A 25882-nucleotide genomic window follows, 5' to 3' on the forward strand; every position below is an offset into this window, starting at 1 on the left:
ATTTTGTCACCTCTTCTTAATCTCTTCTGCTTTTGTTAGGTTCCTACTATTTCTGTCCTTTATAGTGCCCATCTTTGCATGAAATATTCCCTTTGTATCTCCAATTTTCTTGCAGAGATCTCTAGTTAGATTGTCTGGGTTTGTCTGATGCTTTTTCTCATTATTAGTGTGGGCTTATAGAATTTTGGGAGAGAATACTATGGAAGTCACATGCCCTTGTGAATTGGCCTTTAAAATCCAGAGCTCAGGTTTCAGTTATAAAACATATAATTAGACATTTCTCCAAAGAAGACATACAGATGGCTAACAAACACATGAAAAGATGCTCAACATCACGCATTATCAGATAAATGCAAATCAAAACCACAATGAGGTACCATTTCACGCCAGTCAGAATGGTTGCTATCCAAAAGTCTACAAGCAATAAATGCTGGAGAGGGTGTGGAGAAAAGGGAACCCTCTTACACTGTTGGTGGGAATGCAAACTAGTACAGCCGCTATGGAGAACAGTGTGGAGATTCCTTAAAAAACTGGAAACAGAACTGCCATATGACCCAGCAATCCCACTGCTGGGCATACACACTGAGGAAACCAGAATTGAAAGAGACAAGTGTACCCCAATGTTTATCACAGCACTGTTTATAATAGCCAGGACATGGAAGCAACCTAGATGTCCATAGGCAGATGAATGGATAAGAAAGCAGTGGTACATATACACAATGGAGTATTACTCAGCCATTAAAAAGAATACGTTTGAACCAGTTCTAATGAGGTGGATGAAACTGGAGCCTATTATACAGAGTGAAGTAAACCAGAAAGAAAAACACCAGTACAGTATAGTAACACATATATATGGAATTTAGAAAGATGGTAACAATAACCCTGTATGTGAGACAGCAAAAGAGACACAGATGTATAGAACAGTCTTTTGGACTCTGTGGGAGAAGGCGAGGGTGGGATGCTTTGAGGAAATAGCATTGAAACATGTATAATCATACGTGAAATAGATCACCAGTCCAGGTTCAATGCATGAGGCAGGGTGCTCGGGGCTGGTGCACTGGGATGACCCTGAGGGATGGGATGGGGAGGGAGGAAGGAGGGGGGTTCAGGATGGGGAACACTTGTATACCCATGGCTGATTCATGTCAAAGTATGGCAAAAACCACTACAATATTGTAAATTAACCTCCAATTAAAATAAATAAATTAAAAATTAATAAATAAAATAAAAAATAAAACTAATATGACTGTCAGCAACAACAAAAAAAGACAAAATATTTCTTAGAATCAGCTGTACTGTTGGCTTACTCTTTTCCCTTTCTTCTGGGGGCCTTGCACTGCCTTAGGACATATAACTGGAGGCCCAGGAAATTCCTGATGAACTGATGCAGGATCTGCTGTCCCGTGCAGCCCCAACTCCCGTACCTTTCCCCAGACGTGGAACTGCTACCTTCCCTCTCTCATACACGTGACAAACCTATGCACATTGCTAATGTTAATTTACCTTTTTTGAGCTCCACTAATACATCAGTGATCACTGAAGACATGGAGTTCGACATGACCCCTTCCTGGGAGGCTTGAAAATGCAAATGTCAGGAAAGCGGAGGTCACCTGCAAGAGCTGAGTTGTGTATAAAGACTCCAGCTTCTCAGGGCCCAGATGAATTGACAAGTGGGAAAATTAGAACTTGCTCTTCTCTTGAAAAGGTGGATTATGTGGATTCAAATCCTCTCTTAAATATTAATGATAACCAAACAAATCTCTCTTATTAAACATACCTCAGCCTTCACTTCAATTTAGTAGTAAGGGAAAGTAGATATAAATTAGTGGATTAAAGTTTTGGAATTCTAGCCTCACCTTGAGTTTTTTTGCTTGCTTATTTATATATTTACTCATATATTAATTTATTTATCCTGGGAGTGGGCAGGCTGATGCACAATGGAGTGGCTGGAAAGAGTACATCACTTTGAATCAGCAGAACTTTTTATAAGTCCCAGGTCTCTTATGTTACAAGCTGTACCTAAAGCTAAGAGCCAGTTTCCCCAGCTCTAAGGTCAGATGACACATCCCACTGCAGCACTGCTTTCAACTAGTCAGCGTATACTCTCCCATGTTTACAGACAGTCCCGTAACTCCTTTCAGGGCACTCCCCACCCCTGTTGGCTGCAGTCTTATTCCAAACGTCCCAGATTCCCTGCACCAAAGGTGGACACATGCCTTGGTTGGACTTCCTGTCCTGGAAGTGCTGTAAAGGCAGAAGTGACTGGTGAATTCATTCCAGAAGAGGCATCAGGAAGAGGCTCTCCACTGGTTCCCGATACCCGACCCCTGAGAATGACTAACTTCCGTTTATTTTTTTCACAAGCTAGGTTCTTCCTCTTTCCCTTGCATTCTTGAGACTCCTCCTGTTTCCCCCTGATATACATATTCTGTCTTCTTGTAGAAGACTCAGTTATTCTCTGTTGCCTGTGGCCAAGAGCCCTGATGCATTTCCCTTTAACTTTCTCAGAGCTCTGCCACATTCTCCGAGCTGTTCCTCCCTCAACTTCCATATTAGTTTATCCATTCCTGAGAGCTTACATAGCTCCTTCCCTTACATTCCCAATATTTTTGTATTACCTTTGTCTTTCACTTTTCACTTTCATGCATTGGAGAAGGAAATGGCAACCCACTCCAGTGTTCTTGCCTGGAGAATCCCAGGAACGGCGGGGCCTGGTGGGCTGCCATCTATGGGGTCGCACAGAGTCGAACACGACTGAAGCGACTTAGCAGCAGCAGCCATGAAATAGACAATCCAGCACACCGGTTGTTATGGGGTAGATTGCGTTACCCCCAATTCATGTATTGTAGCCCTAATGCCCACTCTTTAAAGAGGTGACTAAGATAAAATGAGGGCATTCAAGTTGGCATTAATCCAGTATGTCTGATGTTCTCAGAAGAAAAGGAAATTAGGACAGACACACACACACACAGACACACACACACACACAGGCACACACCAAGACCACATGCGGACACAGGGAGAAGATAATCATCTCCAAGACTAGGAAAGAGGCCTTAGAAGAAGCCAACTCTGTCAACACCTTGATCTTGGACTTCTAGCTTCCAGAACTGAGAGGAAATAAACCTCTATTGCTTAAGCCACCCAATCTGTGGTACTTTTTTTAAGCAGCTCTGGTAAACAAATGCAGCGGTCAAAGATAGAGACTCTGGGGTGAGCCCGCCTGGATTCCTGTCTATGCACAACCGTGGACAGGTCACTTTACCGTGTTGTGCCAGCATTTTTCGGTAGTGATGTGAAGGGCAGAGAGAGGGCAGGGAGGAAGACAGCAGAAGATGCGCTTGCTCACTTGGGTAAGTCTAAGGAGGAAATGAGAGAAAAGGACCAGGTATGTAGTTTCCCTTTCCATATGGCTGATCTTCTCAAGTCACCTTTCCTCCCCTCCACATGCTTTGCTAGTGGAGTTTCCGCCATACAGGAGGAGCTGTCAGGGATGAGAAAGAGGCTCCCCTCCTAACAAGATAATGGTGAAAAATAAAAGGAAAGCAGTTAGGAGCAGAAAGGAGTGGCATTCATATGCTTTGAGGGAGTCACCTAACCTTCCTAATTGTGTTTCCTAATCTCTAAAATGGTTATAATGACCCCTGCATCTTACAGCCCTGTGGCAAGCAACTCAGGGCAGAAAAAAACCTTCTCTACCAGTCTATAAATTCCTTAAAGGCAGGCACTCTGCTTATATTATTCATCTTTTTATTACCACTTTACAATTCAAGGCTGGATACATGGTAGGCATTCTGTTTATATTTGTGGATGACTAAGAAGTGGCTGTTGTTATTGAGGGAGAGAGTAAACAGATGGACAGCTGCTCAGAGCTGGGGTTGCTGTCTCTGGGTTTTATGTGCCAGCCCCAGGCTAGTGCAGGTGATGACAGAGTAGGATTTAAGGATCAGGATGGAGCATACACTAAAAACAGTGATAGAGAAGAATACATATAGTTTTCTAAATCTAGAGTTTTCTGCTTGAATCTACATGTCTGGAGTAGGTGAGAATTCCTAAACCAATTACAGTGAATTAGTTGTAAATGAGGGAGTATGTCCCTTGGGTTGGAGTTGGGGGAGCACTATTGAAGTTACCTCTCTACTTTATCTCCCCCACAAATCCCCTAACAGATACACACACATACAGAGCAGCCCATCCATACATTACAGCAGACATGAAGACATAAATATGGATAATTTCTCTGCTGAAATTTACTAATTGCCTCCCTTTTCCTATGGGGTAAAATTCAAATCCTCATTCTCATATTTAAAACCTTTGCATCAGGCTCCCTGCCCACTTGTTTATCCCATTTCCTCCCTCCTGCCTTGCATCCCAGAATCAGAACACTATTTGCTCAGCCTCCACATATTTGCACATGATTCGCCTTCTGCCTGGATTTGTCTTTTTCCACATGTCTGCCTGGCAGACTCTCCTTTTCACCCTCAGCTCCAGCATCTCCTCCTTACAAGCAGACCATGCTGGTCTCCTCCATCAAAGCTCTTTGCACCAAAGTTTAATCACTTGTTTCTATATTCAGCTCCCACACTGAGCCTGGGGCTCCCCAGAGCAGTGTCTGCCATCTTTATCTTTGCACACATAGGTTTCAGCAAATCTGATGACCGAGTGAACAACTTTTCCGATTTCCTTTAATTGAAAGTTTACTATGTCCCATTCACTTTGCAAAACAATTTGCATACTCTCATATCTCATTTAGCCTCCTGATATGAAGAAGCTAAGGCTAAGAGAGGCTAAATAACTTGCCTGAAACCTCCCAGTAATTCAATCGAATGTGAGGTCTGGGACTCTGCAAACTGACTCAGTTTGCATCTACTGTGAGCATCTAATGCATTTAGCGAGCATCTACTGTGTTCAGGATTAGTTGTTGTAGGGTTTGCTGGTTTTAGCACAAAATATTTTAAAGCATCCTCTTTTAAACTAGCAGGTCTGGGAGAGGAAAGGTGACATAGTTTATTCAGAAAAGTCAGAAATCTAAGCAAAGGCAGAAAAGAGGAAGAAGACAGAGGAGAGGCCAGACTGATAAACACTCCTGATGGGAAGGTTTCTTTGCATTCATTCCCATAGGGAAGAAAGAAGCGGGCTTAACAGCCCCAGAAGGGCCCTGAGTACTAAATAAGGAAACTCTTCAACTTCAAGATCTGGAATCTGTCAGTGAGGGAGGTTGCGGTTCTGTCTCTGATGTTGATTGCTGGCTTTTCCATGATCCAGGGCTCAAATGTTGTAAGTCAATGAGAAATGCTACTCTAAATATTCTTTCCACTTAAAAACATAATTTTAATCATAGCAACCAATGCACAGGTATCCCAAATTGATACCCCTCCTCCCATCCTGCACTCTTGGCACAGGCTTCTGCCCTTCTCTGGACCCCATTTCCCTGGCTAACTGCTTACATTCCTTCAGGCTCAGTTCATGAGTCTCCTCCTCCAGGAAGGCTTCCTGATTCTCAGGCTCCCATTTTGCATTTACTTACATCATTATATATACGATGCATGCATGCATGCTCAGTTGCTTCAGTCATGTCCAATTCTTTGCGATCGCATGGACTGTAGCCCGCCAGGCTCCTCTGTCCATGGGATTCTCTAGGCAAGAATAGTGGAGTGGGTTGCCATTCTCATCTCCAGGGGATCTTCCCGACCCAAGGATCGAACCTGGGTTTCCTACGTCTTCTGCATTGCGGGTGCATTCTTTACCCACTGAGCCATCTGGGAAGTCCTTATAAATACCACTTACTCTCAAAAGTGGATCGACTTTGAAGTTAATGATGCCTAAGTTTTGGGACCCTTCCCCATGTGGGTCTCTCTGGGTACTAGGCATCATTTATGTTATAGAATGTTCTACGTGGTGAAGAGAAGGCAGTGAGCAGTCAAGGAGAACTTATATATATGTTTATTTATTATAAATTGTGCAAAGGGAGCTCAGAAGAGAGGGACCTGCATGTGAAAAGCTTTAGAAATGTGTTGATTATTCTCATCCTGAATAAATATTCACTCATTTACTTCTGAACCTTCTTTTGTGAATTGGTCTTAATATTCTTGTTTTCCAGTGGACCCACTAAATCATGTAAGCTTCAGGCCCCACAAAACTTACATCTCTATTCCGCTGCCCCTCCCTCTGCTTTGCAACTGCCTCCATTTCTTTATCTCTCCCACTCAGAGCCATCCCTCATGCTTCACAGAGGCTGTACTGCCTTTGTATTTTTAGGGAACAGTTACTAGCATCCAGTCACTGGTCACTGAGCATCGTTGTGGAAGTGGAAGCAGTCGTGACAGGCCTGCAAGGAGCAAAGCACTGCCTGGTCGTTTCGTTTGTCAGCGAAGAGCTGTCTCTCTCAGACCCTTCTCTAGACTGTTGTCTATAAATTTAGACAGCTGATTAGGAACAGCTCCAAGGTGCTGAGAAAAGATTACCAATAAAAAGGCTAAATCCTGAGTCATCAAGGGAAGATTATGTTATGTTTTGTTTTCTCAGTTTAAAATCAAAGGGGAAGTGTGGGGTTTTTTTTTTTTTGGTTTGAAAAATATCCTTAAAATTAGCATTTCCCAAACCTTGACAAATGTTCATTCATTTGTGGAGACTGCCCCTTACTTCAAACAACACTGACTAAGCGTTAAATCATGCTGTGTGTTCTGGTTTCTTCTTTCAAAGCATTTTTAAACCTTTTGAGAATAATATACAGGACAGTTGCCTCCTCCGTGAAGCCTTCTCTAATTCCTAGCAGACCCTGAAGAACTGATTACTTCTGCTTCTAGGAGGGAATAGTGTGTGTGTGTGCATGTGTGTGTTTCTAGGAAGAAAGAGTGTGTGTGTGTGTGTGTGTGTGCGCATGTGTATGTTTGTGAATTGTACAGGTTATGTGTCAAGTACCATTCTAAATCCTTGCTTATATAAACTCATTTAATCCTCACAACAACCCTTTGCTGTGTTTTCATGTCCACAGATTTCATGAGAGGCATTCGGACTCGGACACCCACTGCTTCCTGTTTGAGTATATCTCTGTTTTACCACTTCTGTGTCCAAAGTGACATTGTCTGAGGACCAGCTGATAAATGTGAGCTCTCTGAGTTAGGTGCTACCTCTAGGTTTTGTATCCCTGGGGACAGGGGTTGCCCAATGGGTTGAGGAGAGAAGAGCTCAGCAGGTGACCAGGGCCGGTGAGTCAGTTCCTTCAGGGATTCATCACTGTTCCTGAGCAGAGGATTTAAGGCTCACTGATCCAGTCCTTTAACACGTACACAGGGGCTATGCTAGATCCCAAGTCTTCCTTTTTACATTTGTGAAATCTGAAAGATACCATGTGTCCTTTACAATCCAGGAGTAAATTTAGAAGCCCTTTATAGAGAATAAAGTATGTCACAGATTCTAAGTATTTTAATAATTAGCAAGGCTTTGAAAATACATAAAAAGGCTGCATTACAACATCACCAACTACACTGTGCTGCACAAATCAGCTAATATTGCTGGGCCAATGCATTCCTGTAAGGCAATAATCTTCCCTCTCAAATCTATCCATCACACTGTCATTGGTATAATCCCCTTTTGAAGGCAATAAGCTGTAATAAATTCCATTTTGCCCATTTGGGGCAGTTCTAACAATAACAAAAATGCCGCTAATCCTTAATGAGAACCTACTTTGTACCTGGCACAGGGCTAGTTGGGTTGGCTGAAAACACGGCGATGCCTCTTGGTATAATCTCAACCAAATTACTTAACCTCTGAGACCTTCCGTTTTCTTTTCTGCAAAACAGGGATAGCAATCATAGCTACAGGTGTGCTAGATGCAGTGTGCAAATTGTAGAGTGAACAAAGGCACCAAATCTAGGGGAACACCATACACATCACTAGTATGAGAGACCGTGTGCTTCCTGCCCACAGTTCCCAGCAGATTCTAATAGGGTTTTTCATTGTAACAAAAATAGTTTATTGGGACGGTTTTCCAACAGATGGAAGTAAAATGTCTTGAAGAAAGGGAGGCTTTTATTGCTTTACACATAGGCAAAGAGCAACCTCATGTGCCTAACTCTTAGGTTCATTATGTGGTTTTATTGAATAGATGTGTAGACAGCACATAGAACCCATAAGAACAGTTCATAAATGGTAGCAATTCTAGTTTTTCTGCATTTTCTGACTTATCTCCTTTATCCTCTTTGTCCTATCACAACCTTAAAAGGAAACTATTTTTAATCCTTGTTTTACAAATAAAATGAGAATTGGGGAGATTAAATAATACGTTAAATTTCAATTAGGTGGTGAGTGACTGAGTTTAGGATCCTAACTGAAGCTTGCCTGAGCTGTTAACCACTGTGCTTAATCGCTCAGTCATGTCTGCCTCTTTGCAACCCCATGAACTGTAGCCCGCCAGGCTCCTCTATCACCGGGATTCTCCAGCCTAGAATACTCAAGTCGGCTGCCATGCCCTTCTCCAGGGGATCTTCCCAACCCAGAGACTGAACCTAGGTCTCCCACATTGCAGGCAGATTCTTTACTGTCTGTGCCACCAGGAGAGCCCTGTTAACCCCTGCCTTGTGCTGTTCCATGTGTGTCAGGGAAAATCCTGCCCCCGCCATCTGCCTGAGTTATGACCACTCCCATGGCGTCCTCATCCTGAAATATCATGGGAAGGACAGGGCAGCCAAGTCCATTCTTCATTGCTCCCCAGAGTTTCAGTATCACTTGTATTCCCTCCATAGTATCCTAGCCTCCAAGGGTTCTTCTCTGTGTGGATAGGTTAAGACAGTTTTCTGGAGCCTGCTCCTGGCTTACCTTTCCCCGCACAATCCCTCTGAATCCTACTTGACCTTCTAAGGGCAGGAGTTGGAAAGGGGGCTGGGAGGACTGGAAATGGATTGCAAGCCTTCTTTAAATTCTGGCCCTTCATCCTACCTTGTTAAATGAGAAGGACGAGCACAGAGAGAGGAGACTCCTAGGATAACCTCTCTGAGTAGAAGGAAACAATTGTCTCAGTCTGATTTCTGCTTTGAACCCTTACTCCTTACAGTGAGTCTCTGCTCAATCCCATTTTCTTTCTTCTTATTCCCACTATTACACTTCATTGCGTCCTTGACATTCATTTCTTCTTTGACTCCCAGCAAAATGCTTCTGTGCTTGAGGAGGAATCAAGGTAGGGAAAATAATGAGATCCTTGGGTTTCTCTAGAGGTCGGGAGGGTATGGCAGCTAATGCTGGTATTGGAAGCCAGGTCCATGGGTCATGCAGATGAATGTAGTGCAAACGTATGCACGTAAGTACTTGGCACAGGGCAATGGACAAAGTAGTGGAGAGATGTTTTGAAACTTTCTTTAATTTTTTATGTCTTTAAAAATTCAAGAGAATTTTCTATTATCTTGCTGGTTATATCTACTTCTCTTAATATAGATGTAATTTTTCAGATTTACTATCGTAGAATAAAGTCAATAGATCAGAAAGATAATACAGCCCTGAGACTTTGTGAATAGCTTGTGTTGTGGTTAATTTTATGTGTCAACTTGGGTAGGCTATGGTGCCAGCTGTTTGGTCAGACAATAGTCTAGACATTTTTATTTTTTAGATAGGATTAATATTTACAATCAATAGACTTTAAGTAAAACATATTACTCTACAGAATGCAGATGGGCCTTATCCAATCAGCTGAAGGCCTTAAGAACAAAGATGGAGGTTTCTTGAGGAAAATTGAATTCTGCTTCCAGATTGCAACATAGAAATTTTATCTGAGTTTCCAGGCTTTGGACTCAAGACTGCAACATCAGTTCTTACCTTCTTACCTGAATCTCCAGTCCACCAGCCTGCCCTTCAAATTTCTGAAATTTGCCGGTGTTCACAATCATATGAGCCAGTTATTTTAAAATACATCTCTAACTTTCTCTTTTACACACACAGAATACACACACACACACACACATTTCTGGACGTGTGTATATAACTTAAAGATCTCAAAGGCCAAACAAATATGTTTATCTATCTATCTCCTTTTGGTTCTGTTTCTCTGGAAACCCCAGGCTAATAACACTGCTTGATACAGAGAGTCTCAAGAGTATGTTATTTCCCCATAGATTATACCAGTGACAACAGAGAAGCCCCATGTATTAGTCACATAGACTGGCTTTGCAATGGCAATAAATAAACCCTCAATCTCAATGGCTTAACACTATACAGACTTACTTGTCCCTCTTAGCACAGCCCACCACAGGAGACACAAACTCAAATGACTACCAGGCCAGACAGGTGCAGTAAATGCCTGATGGAGGCTGTGGGTACTGTAGTGACTTAGAGAGCAAATATCTTATCCTAAATTAGGAAATTGTTCTTACTTTGTGGGAAAAGGAGCTCATGGGTCCAAATATCTCAATCTTCCAATAGACAGAATACACTGGGATTTTAAAATATGAAATGTCTAACTCTGATACCCTGATAATATAGTACATTCCAATTAACAAAAAAAGTTCTGGGTAGTACAAACAAAATCTTTCTGCAGGTTGCAATAGGCTCAAGGTCCTCCAGCTGGCAAGTTCTGCTTGAAAATGATTGTCCAACAATATTCATTCTTATTTATTCTAAGCTCAGGCTCAGCTTTGATCAAAATCATAGTCTAGGAAAAGGCGATGAGGTCCTGCTTATGAAGTACAGGGAACTTTATCTGTCAGGACTATGTGGAAACTCAAGACACTCATATGATAAGAACAGAAAACCAGCCTGCATGGATACTCATAAATATACATGTGACTAAGTGTACTGATCCTGAGTGAACAGACCAGGAAATAAGTGAAACCTTCAAAAGATCACTTTTCACTTGCATAGATTGGAGCCCTCCTTTGTTTAAAAGTTCTTGCCAGAAACATTTGAATTGGAGTTGGTTATCAGTACAATATTTTCTATTTGTTTGAATGACATTATCTTAATTATCTTCAGAAAAGGGATATTGAGTTCCAGGAAGAGAAGACAAGCTGTAGGCCTGAATCCCTAGGCAGAGAAAGGCGGGAGAATGGTGTTGTGTGTGGTAAGGCAACAAGAATGAATTAAGTACCATCTGCATGTTTTTTGGGAAACCAGAATCATTTCCTCAGAAATCATCCTGGACAATGGCCTTTTGTACTTAGCCAGGTGACAAAAAACACTTGGAGTGTTTTCAACAGAGGAAAGTCATGGTATAGAAAGAATTACACAGGAAATAAAAGGGCTTGATGATGAGAAGGAAGGAACCCAGAAATTAGCCACCCCGAAAGATCAGGAAGCTACTATTACCCTTAAATGGGAGGGGCTAAGGGTCAGGGTCCCCTACGAGAGGTCAGGACCATGGCAAACCATTGGCAAGCTGGAGCTAGAGCTGCAGAGAGACACAGTTGCTGCCAGAAATGCGACCGCAGCAGCAAGGAGAAAGAAGATTTTTTTTCCCCCTTTGTTTTTACCTAACCTTTCCAGCACTTTCTATTGACCATTCCCCAAAACCAGCTGGTATTGAGAAATGCACTCTAAAGAGGTTTGGTGGGGGTGCAAGAAGGACATCTAGAGTGCACGGGGTCAGGATGAGCATGGTCACAATTGACACCCAGATTCAGCCCCACAATTTCTCCCCACAGCACACGTCCAAGGCAAATCACCAGGGGCTTTTACTCACCACAGTACTGATATTTCTGAATATCAATGCCTTATCAGCAAAGTGTGTATGTTAGAGTCTTAGAGTTAAGGGATTCATTCATTCATTCACTCATTCATTCATTCAGTGAGATGATTTGGCTTAGCACATAGTTGGGAGAGAAGCTTCAATGAGATTAATTACTATTCTGTTGACAATTTTTTCCCAGTCCGTCGCACAGAGATCTGGGAGTTGGATTAAGCTCTGAGCAGCTCTGAGACACACAGAATTCTCAGAATGGACCCACCAATCCAGTCTCAGAAACTCACCCAGGCTTTGTCACCCTCCCATTCTGAAGCAGGTACCACCCTTACACAATTAAAGTGGGTAAGCCCATCCAGGTCAGATTTGCCATCTTTATTTAGAGCAAATCATGGACAAGTCACTTTCTATGACACACCCTATTCCCTTCAACATTAAAATCTGAAGTTAGGTATGAGTCCTTTTTTCAAAAGGCAAAAATAAAGCTCATAGAGACTAAGCAATTTGCCAAAGCTCACACAGTTAATGAATGAGTCACCAAGGTAGAAATTAACTTAATGTATGCTCATCCTGAAGCCTGTTCAATATTCATTCATTCATTTATCTATTGTCCATTATTAGTTAGGTATTACATTGCAATACTACAAGTATATCCCAGGCTTAATTGAGAAGTACAGAGTAGTATAATATAAACCTATGTTTGTCCTCAAATATTTTAGGGAGAGTGAGCCTTTTAGGACATAAGTCAGATCATGTTCGCTGCTCTGCTGAAAACCCTGGAGTGGGTTGTCAGTTCACAGAATTAAATTCAAAGTTTATCATAGTCTTCCAGTCCCTACAGACATCTCACTACCTTATTAATCAGGTACTTCCTCTGTTTCTTTTCCTTGCTGTTACTTTTCACCTTAATGCTAATCAGGCTATGGAATTTACATGTTTGTTTATTGTTTATCTCCCTCCACTAGTACGTACGTTTTATGGATGTAGAGACTTCATATGTTTGCTCATTGCCCTATTAATCATGCTTAGAATAGTGTGCCTGTCTGTATTTGTATACTAGGGCTGCCATAACAAAACACCATAGACTGAGTGGCTGAAGCAACATGAATGTATTTTCTCACAATTCTGTGTGCTAGAAGTCCACAGTTAGGGTTGATACCTGGGGAGGCTGTTCATCCTGGTTTCTTGCTGTGTCATCACATGGCCTTTCCTCTGTGTTTACAGAGGAAAACAGACAGAGAGAAAGGGAATGAGAACTCTGAGGTCTCTTGGATTATGGTCCAACCCTGATGACCTTAAGTCCAACACTTAACACTTTATTATCTCCTCATAGGCTTTATTTCCAAACCCAGTCACATTGAGTGTTAGAGCTTCAATGTATGAATCTTGGGGAAGTCCCATTTGGTCTATAGCACTGGTGCATAGGGAGTTCTCAATATTTATGGAACTGAATTGCATTTCTTTTATCCTATTTCATGTTGTACATTCTGCACTGGCTTTAAACTCTTTGCTGTCGTGCAGAAACCTCTCTAAATTGTCAGAGGGGGTTATTCTGCTCTACAGTGAGATGGAATTATTGAAACACTGAAGGGACTTCATCCCAGGTGTCCTTTCATTGGCCACCCTAGGCCTCCTCGGCCTTAGAGGAGCAAGGCACATGTCTTCAAAGTATATCCTGGGACAAGTTCATGTTCATCTTACGACCAAAAATGTGTAGTGCCACCAGGGATGTTGAGTATGAGGGAGATGAGAATATCATGCAATTCACCCACAGAATACTTGGTAGAAGGAGTATTTGGCAGCTTTGTGTTGAGCGAAAAAGAATGTGCATTTGGGAGTGGGTGTATATCCATGGGTAGAAACTGGAGAACACAGAAGTTGAAAATGCATGATACGAAATCACTCTTTTGTAGGTATGGCATAGTGGAAAATACATACTGGTCTGTACCGTCATTTGCTGGCACAGAACCCCTGAAACCCTTGACATTTCCTAAGTGGTGAGAGCACTAGGAGCATCTTTTGTTCTAATATTTGGTCTTTTTTAAAAAAATTTAAATTTATTTATTTTAATTGGAGGCTAATTACTTTACAATATTGTGTTGGTTTTGCCATACATCGACATGAATCCGCCATGGGTGTACACGTGTTCTCCATTCTGAACCCCTTTCCCACCTCCCTCCCCGTACCATCCCTCCTCTGGCTCCTGACACAAGCTTTCTGAAAACCTTGTAATTTCCCGGATGACAGAATGTCTTTTGTTCTGATGAGGACACTCTAGATAGGCTTCTGGATGAGGGCTGGTTATCAGAAAGACCAAGCCCTGATTAGAGGCTTGGGATTTTCATCCCCACCTCCATTTTCTAGACTATGGAGAAGGGCTAAAAATGGAGTTAATAATCTATCATGCCTCTTTGATGAAGCCTCAATAAAAATCACAATAGTGTGGGGTTTGGAGAACTTCCAGGCTGGTGAACACGTGGAGATTTGGGGAGACTGGAGTGTTTGGAGGACATGGAATCTCCGGGCCCTTCAGTACATACCTTGTCCCATGCATGTCTTCTATCTGGATGTTTATCTCTATATCCTGTTTATCTATAGCCTTTTATAATAAACCAGCAAACATAAGTATACTCTTTTCTTGAGTTCTGTGAACTGCTCTGGCAAACTAATCAAATCCAAGGAGAGGGTTGTGAGAATCTCAGATTTATAGTTGATCAGTCAGAAGCACAAATGACAACCTGAACTTGTGGTTGGCATCTGAAATGGGGTGGGAGCAGTCCTGTGGGATTGAGCCCTTAGCCTGAGGGATCAGGAGGCAGAAGGAGAGTAGGAAAGAGAGAGGAAGGTGGACAGGGATGAGAAGGGCAGAGATTCGAGGAAGAGGAAGAAAGGAAGAAGCAACAAGGATAAGAGAGCTAAACCAAAAGTCAGAGGTAGGGTGAGAGCAGAAAGGAGAGGAGGGCTCTGGGAGAAAAATTAAATGCTCACTGTATAGAATAGTTTGAGACCTGGGAGGTAGCATCTCTCTGAGGGAAATAATGTTGCTTGAGTAGGTCTACACCTGCCTGTCAGAACTTTCTCTGAGAAACTGAGAACTAGACATGGCTTTGAAGGGGGCTGAATGTTTCTCCATCGTCTTGCTAATTTCCCTTTGTATCCTGAGCTAGAGCCCTGGGACACCACCTCATCCCCATCTGAAAGCAGCTTGATTTCACAGCCCCTGGGTCCTTGATGTGGCTGCTCTGACTTTTTTTTTCATGGGTTTTCCATCTGCTCCAACCATTGCAAATCCAATTTCATATTTGGCATAAAGTAGATTAGTTTCAAGAAATATCTTGTCATCATCCAAATCAAAATGCCACATTGAAAATGCTCAATGCCAGCTACAAATTGTCAGAAGGAGTTGAAGAAAGAGGAAAAGATTTTTGCTCTGGACAAGAGGGGGTGAAAAAATACGTATTTGAATGCATCATAGTAGCTCTGTGGTGCCTAAATCATTTAAATAAAGCTGGAAAAAATGTTTGAAAGCTTGACTAATCTGTTCTTTTATTAACATAGTCTTTCCCCTCCCTAGCACCCCACTTTCCTCTGTTCTAGCAGTGTCTTAACAAGAATGACTTCTGAGTGTGAACAAGTCTATTTCTTCTGAGTTTCTGAAAAAGTAAATCCTATTTGCTGCAATTCCGGGTGCTGTTCAAGTAACTCCACTAGGTTACCCCACATCTCTCTGTCTTGCCACTCACCCAAGCCCTAGAAATGGGAATTCATGGTCAGCATACAATCTCTTAACCTACCGTTAGTTAATCCACTTCTTACTAGATTGTCTTAAACACCCTTAATTTCATTTGTCAAATTCTTTAAAGCGTTATATGCATGATCATCTGGAAGAGAGTCTACATTAGCAAGTTACCAAATAAAAAGTTGATTTTATTTCCTGTGATGTAGAGAAGCACCACAGGAAGAGGAACTGGAATGTTTTGAGAAGTGAGAAGACAGGAAAAATGGAAGACTAAGGAGAGCCCTTTTTATTTGCCTACATTCCTTTATATCAGTCACTGTCTTTGCCTTTGAATTCCTCCCCCCTTGATCACTTAGCTAACTCAGTCAAGCTCTAGAATGTTCAAGGGTATATTCCTAGAAGGTCCAGGCTGTGCTTGGCATTTAGTGATTATTCAAAAATGTCTGCTGAAAGAATGAATGCAGGAAGCAAACATTCCTCTTTTGTGTTACTTTTACCAACTTCCCATCTTACCCCATAAGGTTAAGTTGAACACTTCCTTTTAACTCTCAGGAGTCCTCTACTGTGTCTCTTACCCTCTTTGCTGTCGTGAAAGAATCTATTGTTATGTGAGTTCCTTAAATGTAGAAATTTTGTCTTATTGATCTTTTCATCCGAGCATGTAGCACACCTCATAGATACTCATCTCATAGATACTCAATACATGTTGAGTAAATTGTGAATGAATGAAGGGTATATAAGCAAATTGATGGCTGCATGAAGGTACTGAACCTGCGTGATGAGGGATTATATCAGTCAAATAAGCTGCAAGGCCCCCGAATTTAAGTGACAAAACCCTAAGAGCAACCTCAGGGTCATCAATCAAGATATCAGATATGGACTATATTCATATTTAGTATCGGAGAAGGCAATGGCACCCCACTCCAGTACTCTTGCCTGGAAAATCCCATGGACGGAGGAGCCTGGTGGGCTGCAGTCCATGGGGTCACGAAGAGTCAGACACGACTGAGTGACTTCACTTTCACTTTTCACTTTCATGCTTTGGAGAAGGAAATGGCAATCCACTCCAGTGTTCTTGCCTGGAGAATCCCAGGGAAGGGGTAGCCTGGTGGGCTGCCGTTTCTGGGGTCACACAGAGTCGGACATGACTGCAGTGACTTAGCAGCAGCAGCAGCAGCATATTTAATATAACCAAAGAGCTGGAAATGGGGTGCAGAGTGAGCACCAAGCAAGCCTTAGCAGTACTTGTGAGTTACTCCTAGGGGCTCCTAACCTCTTTAGACCCAGATCACCAGAGCTACCAGGCTCTAAGCATAAAAAGTTGGGGGTTTTGTGCTGGCAATTAAGGCAGATAGGCTTCTTAAGTGATGTGATTGAGGGACACCAAAGTCCTCCTCTGTCCAAAACTCCTTCCTCACTCGACATTTGCAGGAGGAAAATGTCCACAGAGCCCCTTTCATGTGGGAGCAAGAGATTTGGTCCTATTAGTAGCTCTCATCATGACCATTGATTTTGTTAATGAGGTACCCCAAATCCAGTAGGGGTCTGAGGGAAGGAAGTAGGTATTTTTGATGAAGAGTGGGACCAAATCTTCAGAGGTTAAAGTTCATTTCACTAACTCAGTAACTGATTCATTCAAAAAGCTCATTGAGTTTCATCTGAGTGCCAGATACTTTGCTAAGTACTTGGAATACACGATCACTGTATTGGATTATAGGCAAGAAATGAGATCCTTTCCTCTTGGATTATAGGCAAGAAATGAGAACCATATAGTATCAATTGTATCCACTCAGTTTTGGAGTTATAACATGAAATTGGATGTGTGGTAATGCACCTTACTATAGAATCTCTATTCAAGGCAATAGATGTGAATAAATTCTAGAGTGCACACAGTAATACAATATGGTATATAATTAGAAAGTGATGAGTTTGGAATGTTTATTAACCTTTGTTTTTCTAATGTAATGTATAAATTTTAAATTTATGTAATTTAAAATGGCTGTCACAAAATTCCTGATGATGTAACAGTCGGCTCTCCTGAGCTGGTACAAGTCATTTCATCTTCTAAGAGAGGTAAAATTGCAGACATGTAAAAAGACTTATGCTATTACACATAAATACAAGATAAAATGTGAACTTCCCTGAGACAAATTTGGAGACTGGGAACAAAAGATTAAGACTGAGCTAAATTTTCAATAGCTTCTTCCCATACAAAGTAAGTTTAAGTCAGTTCAATAATGGGATCATATGTCATTTTAAGAGGGCTTTTAAACGTCTAATGTTTTCTTTTGCTTTTTTGAATACAACTGACATATAGCACTGTATATGTTTAAGATGTATAGCATAATGATTTAACTTACACATACTGTAAAATGATTACCACGGTAGATTAGTTAATATCCATTACACATATAGGTATTAAAAAAGAGAGAAAGAATTTACTTTTCCTTGTAATGAGAACTCTTAGGATCTACTCTCTGAACAGCTTTCACATATCCCACGTGGCAGTGTTGACTATAGTCATCATGTTGTATATCATATCCGTAGAACTTATGTTATACCTTTGACCGCCTTTATCCAATTTCCCTTCCCCCTCTAGATTTTAACACAATCTTAAATAAGTCACTAGATTTCCCATTGCCTCCATTCCGTCTCTTGGGAACTCAGGAAAAGTGATTGTGATCCGGATTTTAGAGCCTAGATCAGAAAAAGAGACCGTTCCTTCAAGGAGGAAAGGACAGCTCCTTTCTAAAGTCAGACATTAGAGGGGTTTAGTGAGTGAAAATTCTTAAACAACTGTGGATTAGGTAAATAGATGGTGCCAATGCATTTACTGTCTTATTTTCAAAACTAAGAGAGAATTCAATTCTTTTAGGTTAGACCCTCTTTCTTTTCCCCATTAGAAGTCTATGTAGAGTCCTAAGAAGTGGAAGCTTCCACTTCTTTTTTTTTTTTAATTTTATTTTATTTTTAAACTTTACATAATTGTATTAGTTTTGTCAAATATCAAAATGAATCCGCCACAGGTATACATGTGTTCCCCATCCTGAACCCTCCTCCCTCCTCCCTCCGCATACCATCCCTCTGGGTCGTCCCAGTGCACTAGCCCCAAGCATCCTTAAACCATATTACCAAAGCTTCTTATCTCCAAACTCTTTTTAAATCTGCCATATTATAACAGTGCCTATTGAAACTAGGTACTAACAATAAAATGAAAAGTCATTTACAAAAGTATATTATGATAATTTTTCTTTAGTTGTAATTTTCACTTATATAATATTCCTTTATTTTTTTCCCCACCTAGATATGGAACCACTCAAGTTCAGTTCTCAGTTTGGGAGAACTGGCAAAACTCTGTAATATTAATACTAATGTCATAAGCACAGCATTAATAATTGATTTACATGCTGACTTTTTTTTTTTTAATTCCATGATACTGGACAGCAGAAGACACTACTTTATGTAATATAATATATGTGACCTTCATCCAGTGAAACAAAATTTATCATGCACTTATTTGCCTTGTATCAAGTCGAATAACAAATGAAAAAAGTTTAACCTTCAGTTCAGTTCAGTCTCTCAGTCATATCTGACTCTTTGCAATCCCATGGACTGCAGCACGCCAGGCTTCCCTGTCATCACCAACTCCCAGAGCTTGCTCAAACTCATGTCCATTGAGTCGGTGATGCCATGTAACCATCTCATCCTCCGTCGTCCCCTTCTCCTCCTGCCTTCAACCTTTCCCAGCATCAGGGTCTTTTCCAATGAGTCAGTTCTTCGCAACAGGTGGCCAAAGTATTGGATTTTCAACTTCAACATCAGTACTTCCAAAGAATATTCAGGACTGATTTCCTTTAGGATGGACTATTTGGATCTCCTTGCAGTCCAAGGGCGGAGAAGGCAATGGCACCCCACTCCAGTACTCTTGCCTGGAAAATCCTATGGACGGAGGAGCCTGGTAGGCTGCAGTCCATGGGGTCGCTAAGAGTCGGATACGACTGAGTGACTTCATTTTCACTTTTCACTTTCATGCATTAGAGAAGGAAATGGCAACCCACTCCAGTGTTCTTGCCTGGAGAATCCCAGGGATAGGGGAGCCTGGTGGGCTGCCATCTATGGGGTCACACAGAGTCGGACACGACTGAAGCGACTTAGCAGCAGTAGCAGCAATCCAAGGGACTCTCAAGAGTTTTCTCCAACATCACAGTTCAAAAGCATCAATTCTTCAGTGCTCAGCTTTCTTCACAGTCCAACTCTCACAAGTTTAACCTTAGTAGTCTTCAAAAATGCAGATAAATATGAGCTACCCTCTTTTTATAATTAAATTTGTAAATGTCAAAACTTCTCTGTGCTAGATAAGCATTGTACCAGAGAAAGAAGAACAAATTATAACACCATTTGTAAAACTAGCTTATCAGTTTGCATCAATGTAAAGCTGCACAAATGTTTTATATATAGCAAACATATTTATATTAGCAATAGCAAAAATATTTATATTAGCAAACAATGAAAATAACCAGTGTATACAATAATAGGAGTATGTTTAATTAGATTTACATATTTATACATTTTGATATCATATAAAATGGAATATCATGCAGCTTTTAAAATAACATTTTAACAGAACTTTTAAAATACAGGTAAATACTTTCCATTTAAGGGAAATGAGCATTCAGTGGTATATGTGCTGCATAATCTGAATTATATTGTCAAGTCTGAAAGGAAATAAGCCCAAATATTAATAGGACTTATCTCTGGGTGATGGAATTATAAATGGCTTTTCTTTCTTCTTTTTTGCTTTCCTATTTTCCCCCAAGAATTCTATTATGGACAAGTATTACTTTCATACTGCAAACATAGTCCCTGGCTCTCTAAAATCCCTGAGGCAATCTAGAAATAGAACAAATAATCCACCAATCCATACATTAACAACAACAACAACAAAAAAGTTGAATAAATCATGTCACCATTCAAGTGAGCCCAGGTGCAGAGCGGCCTCAGAGACATGGATTGAATGAAAGAGTGGCAGGAAGAGGGGGCAGCTCAGACTAGACGGAACAGTTTTGGGTGCAGGGATGTCAGCTGAAGGAGGAAGAGGTCGGATGATAGAACCACAGCCTAAGGGGAAGAGACCACATCCCGCAGGAATATTAGCACATTCAAGGAACTGGAACTTAACATAATTAGACCAAAGAAAGGATGAGAGGATTGCAGTGGAGTTGAAGTGGGAGGAAGTCAGGCTTAATGAGAAATGCCACTTAAGGAGTGGTGGGTCCTTCAGACGGTGCGGCTCCTCTGCTGTTCATTTCTCTGGTGTAAGATGGTCTTTCATCTCTGTTTTTCTCCCTTCTCCCCTTTTTATTAATAGATAACTACCTTTCTCTGCACATTTATGGTTTCTGCTCCTTCATAACTTCAACTTGCTTTTGCCTATAGTTTGCACTGCTGCTACTTGGTTTTTCAGCTCAAATTCTGTAGATCAGACTCGTTTTCTGTGTTTGAGATTCATGGGAGAGAAACGACTGATCCTGCTTAATTCTGGTGTCTAATCTTAGTCTAATCGGATGTGGCTTGGGGTGAGGGTAAGAAGGGGTAAACGTGAGTGCCTAGGACCAACTTTTCAACAAAGAAAGTGGGTGGGGGGATTCACTAGGAACTTGCCCAGACATTTCTGGATTGAGGCAAAAGGATGCTAGGGGAGACTGATTCATAATGATGAATGTCAGGGGAATCCTGTGACTCTAGTGTCAGCTACTGACTGCTGACGGCAAAGGAAGGCTGGCAAACCACACCTAAGCTGACAATCATCTCTCTGTAAATTGCAATTTCTACTACCTTTTACACTTCAAAATTCATGCAAATGACATTCACAAGCCAGCCACCTAACTTTGACTCATCTAGTTTACCAGCAATTCCTAGTCTTTTCAAGCAAAATCTTCCTCTTCAGGCTCTTATTCTTGCAACCTCTCTCCCATCACATGCAGTCCTCTTATTCAAGAGTGGCATTATTTTAGTGAAATAACAGTGAATTAGTACTAATGAATTTTTTCCCAAATATTAATCTTGAAGTTTCAAACATACAGAAAAGTTGCAAGAATAGTACAACAAACCACATGATTAATTCATTTAGATTCACAAAATATTGACATTTTGCCACATCTGATCGATCTTGCTCCTGTCTTTCTTTTCTCTGAATCATGTAAGAGGAAGATGCACATATAAAAAAGACTCATAAACCCTAAACCCCTCAGCATAAATGTCCTGAGAAAAAGGACTTCCTTCTACACAAACACAATATAAAGTTCACACTTTAATTTTACACCAAAGCAATTCTATTACTTAATATACACAGTTCATATTCAGATATCCCTGAGCATCTCAGTAATCACTTTTATAGATACCTCCACTCCCATGCAGTCCATTCAGGATTCAAAGGTCACACAGTATATTGAGCTGGCTTGTTTGTGTAGTCTTCTCTAATCTCTAACAATTTCTCTTGGTTTCTCAGTCTTCCAATTTGATCCAGGTTAAGCATCTTTAGGTACGCAGGTACTACAGGTGAGATTGTGTCTAGGTCAGAATATTGTAACAGGTGGCATATCACGTCCATTTGTCCCACTGTTATTGGTATGCTTGATCACTGTGCTTAATTCACATTTTAATTGACCCACAAAATTGTATTTTCATCAATAATAAATTACCTTCTGCAGGCTAGGTGGCTGATGGGAGATTGCACTGCTCTAATAGTGAAGCTATTGTTGAAAACTGTAGCTCTAGCTGCTGCTGCTGCTGCTAAGTCACTTCAGACTTCCTTGAAACACAATACTCCGTTTAACTCTGCAGGATGTGTACTTGCTTAGATGAGAGAGGCAACATAGAATACTAATCAGTTCAGAGTGTAAGCCCTGGTATCACATTCTCTGGGTTCAGACCCTGGAACCACCACTTACCTGCTAAGTGACTGTAAACTTGTTCACTGATTTCTGTAAACTTCTCTTCCCACTCTACAAAATGAGAGTAATAACTGGCCACCTTTTAGAATTGTTATTTCAATTAAAATAATGAATGTAAAGTACTTGGTACTTTACCTGAGATAGAGCTAGTGTTCCATAAATATTGTCATAGTATTATTACATATGTGTTCTTTGTAAAAGCAAAGGATTTTAAAATCACTGTAAATCAAAACATCCCCAGAAGCATAGATTTGTGGATGTCCATTGCTTTGTGAACAATCCATATTGTTTACTTTGATGCCCTATATCACTAGTTTTCAAACTTTGCATTTAAGTAAGAATCACTCCTGGATGTTGCTAAATGGCAGATCCTGATTCAGTAGTCATAGGGCAAAGCCTGAAATTTTTACAAGTTCTCAGGTGATATCAATGCTACCAGTTCATGGGCCATACTTTTGAGTATCAAGTCTGTAAATTACTTCCAAAAGGAAATGCCTTGCCAAACTTCTCAACTTATACTCTCAGGTATAGGGCTGTGTTGTTATATTGAATCATCACAGGAAGCTGCCACTAGGCTTGTTTGTTTCCCTTTGGGGGATATTTCTAGCAGCCATTAGCCAAACGCTACACTGATTAAACCACTATGACTATGACTACTCATCACTTTATGTTTCTACAAATACACCTTATCTATGTCTATATTCCTATATCTAATACATGCCCATGAAGGATGAAATGATGAAGAATTCTTTGATTTGGTTGGAGTTTAAGTACTGATTCTTGCATTTTTTAAGCTGGTAATCTAGGTCTTGTTGTTTAACCATTTTGAACCTCAATTACTTCATCTGAAAATGGCTATAAAAATGCCAATCTTATGGATCCTTTGTGTTAAAGTTTATTTATATCTATCTATCTGTATCAGTTCAGTTCAGTTCAGTTGCTTAGTTGTGTCCGACTCTTTGTGACCCCATGGACTGCAGCACGTCAGGCTTCTCTGTCTATCACCAACTCCTGGAGCTTGCTTAAACTTATGTCCATCGAGTTGGTGATGCCCTCTAACCATCTCATCCTCTGTTGTCCCCTCTTCCTCCTGCCTTCGATCTTTCCCAAGATCAGGGTCTTTTCCAATGAGTCGGTTCTTAGCATCAAGTGGCCCAAATACTGGAGCTTCAGCTTCAGCATTAGTCCTGCCAATGAATATTCAGGACTGATATCCTTTAGGATTGACTGGTTTATTGAACTATCTGTATAGAGAGAGATAAGGAGGACAGAGAGAGAGAGAGAGGAAAAAAAATAATGCTTTGATTAATATATCCTGGCATGTAGTAGGTTTTCATAATAGTTATTTTCTCTTACTATTACTTGTGAACCTGTTGGGGTCTATTTCTATTTTCATCAAGTAATTTTTAGGGATTACAGGGTCACAGACCCACAGAGTCACATCATTTTAAGAGCTGGAAATAAGCTCTCAGTGTTTCTCCAGGACTTGTCCTGCCTTGAAGGTAAATGCATCCTCTCTCTTTCTTGAGAATTAAGCAGAAAGAGGACATGGGTCCTGAAAAGCTCACAGGCACTCATTTGCCTGCATGATGTCTTCAAATTATATTACCCACCTTCATTCTTTGTAGTCAAGATCCCAATTTGCTTCAAACTCAATAAGCAGAGATATGTGCTTAAAATTCATTTTCACACACACTCCAAATGAGGAAAAGTCCAAAAGTCTCTAAAGTCTCTGAAAAGTAAAGTTTTTACTTCTATTTCCCTATGGGCTGCAGGGAGCCTTTAGTGAGTGATTCAAGTCTGTATCCTAAGGCAGGTGAGCTTACTTATGGGGGAGAATGCCATTCTGAGATGCATGTGTCATTTTGATTAAAATTGGATTTCTCTTCAGGATGTACTGTGTTTTCCTTGGGACATTCAATGCCTTAGGCTCACTTAGTTGAGAGGACAGAGTGTCACATTATGTGACAGAATTAAATGGATTCTTTGAGTGCTTTGGCAGAGTGTTAGCTTTGGCACAGGGAGATATCCTCTCTTCTCCATGCATGATGACTACAAGAGGGGAAGCTATTTTCCATTGACTCAGATACATGACAAGAACCTCAGACCTAGTTCCCAATGCCTCAGAGGGAAGAACCACAGAAGTATTATACTACCAAAGTTAACATCTTAAAGATGAGAGCTCTATGACAAATTCAATAATTGGTTTCATGGATGAGAGTCAAATTGGTGAAGACTTACTCCAGATTCACAGCTTCACATTAGGGCAGAGGTGGATCTAGGAACTGAACTCCTGATTTCTAGGAGGACACTTTTTAACAGAATTCTGCTTTTCCAACAGGCCTAGCATTACATTCTTTCTTGTTTGCTACAAGGGTGATCAGTTTGTAAATCCATGTGTAGCTACTGTTTTCCATGGCACACCAGCTGGAAGTATCAAAGGGCCCCAAAAGGTGAGCAACAGTTTCTGACTTGATCCTAAACAACAAAATCTATGGGACCGTGCTCCATCCTAACCCTCCCTTTCTGGTCTTAGGGTCTCTTGGATGGTCTTTGGTAAATTCACAGAGGGCACTGATTCTCTTCCAGAAATCGTAAGCATTTCTGATTTCTGTAATTTTGCCTTATGTCTCTCTAATTTTCTGTGCCTAGGGATAGCTGCATCTTAAGACCATATCCTTAGTTGAGTCCACCTTCTAGCCCTTCCAGTAATGTTATCTGGTATGGCCACTACCTTGAATGAAGGAAAGGCTCTTGTTAGTCAGTTTTGACTTAGAACAGAATTGTCTTAGTCTCAGCATTTGACAGCCTCTACTTTTAGAAAATTTTTATTTAATGGGCACCTTCTACTGAAAGTAATCCTCCTTCTGGAACTTTGTCCACACATCCTTGCAGGGACTGAGCCAGAAGATAATCCTCTGTGAAATTAGAATAATTTCATGTGTTCAGAATAAGACACTAATGCTTAGAGATGGTAAGGGTCCCACAACAATTAAATGGAAGGCCCAGAGGGAGGGTATGGGGAGGGAGGAGGGTTCAGGATGGGGAGCATGGGAATACCTGTGGCGGATTCACTTCGATGTTGGGCAAAACTAATACAATGTTGTACAGTTTAAAAATAAAATAAAATTAAAAAAAAAAAGAATCAGAGTTTGATTCCCTGTGCACCTGTCTTTATTGCCCACAGCCTACCCGTTAATCCACACTGATTTTCTTACCCAGCCTGGCATTCAAGTTGAAGAGGAGAGGATGTTTGATGACCTCATGGTCTTCAATATCCATGAAATCTCAGCCTCGGCTTTTCAAGGAAGGGAAGGGCAGGGAAGCATGTACCCAATTTGCACAAGCTACCCCATCGCCTTCCAAACCTTTGAAATAGGTCTTTGTGAAAGCTACTACTATCCACTTAGTCAGGGAAAGTTTGCAAGGCCTGGACTTCTAGAGACTTCCCTGCTTATCTCTAGAAATAAGAAGCCCAAGGAAAGTTCTTCCTCTCCCCTCAACAGCCTATGAAAAGAATAGAGT

Source organism: Bison bison, unplaced genomic scaffold, assembly GCF_000754665.1.
Source record: "Bison bison bison isolate TAMUID 2011002044 unplaced genomic scaffold, Bison_UMD1.0 scf7180017864108, whole genome shotgun sequence".
NCBI lineage: Eukaryota > Metazoa > Chordata > Mammalia > Artiodactyla > Bovidae > Bison > Bison bison.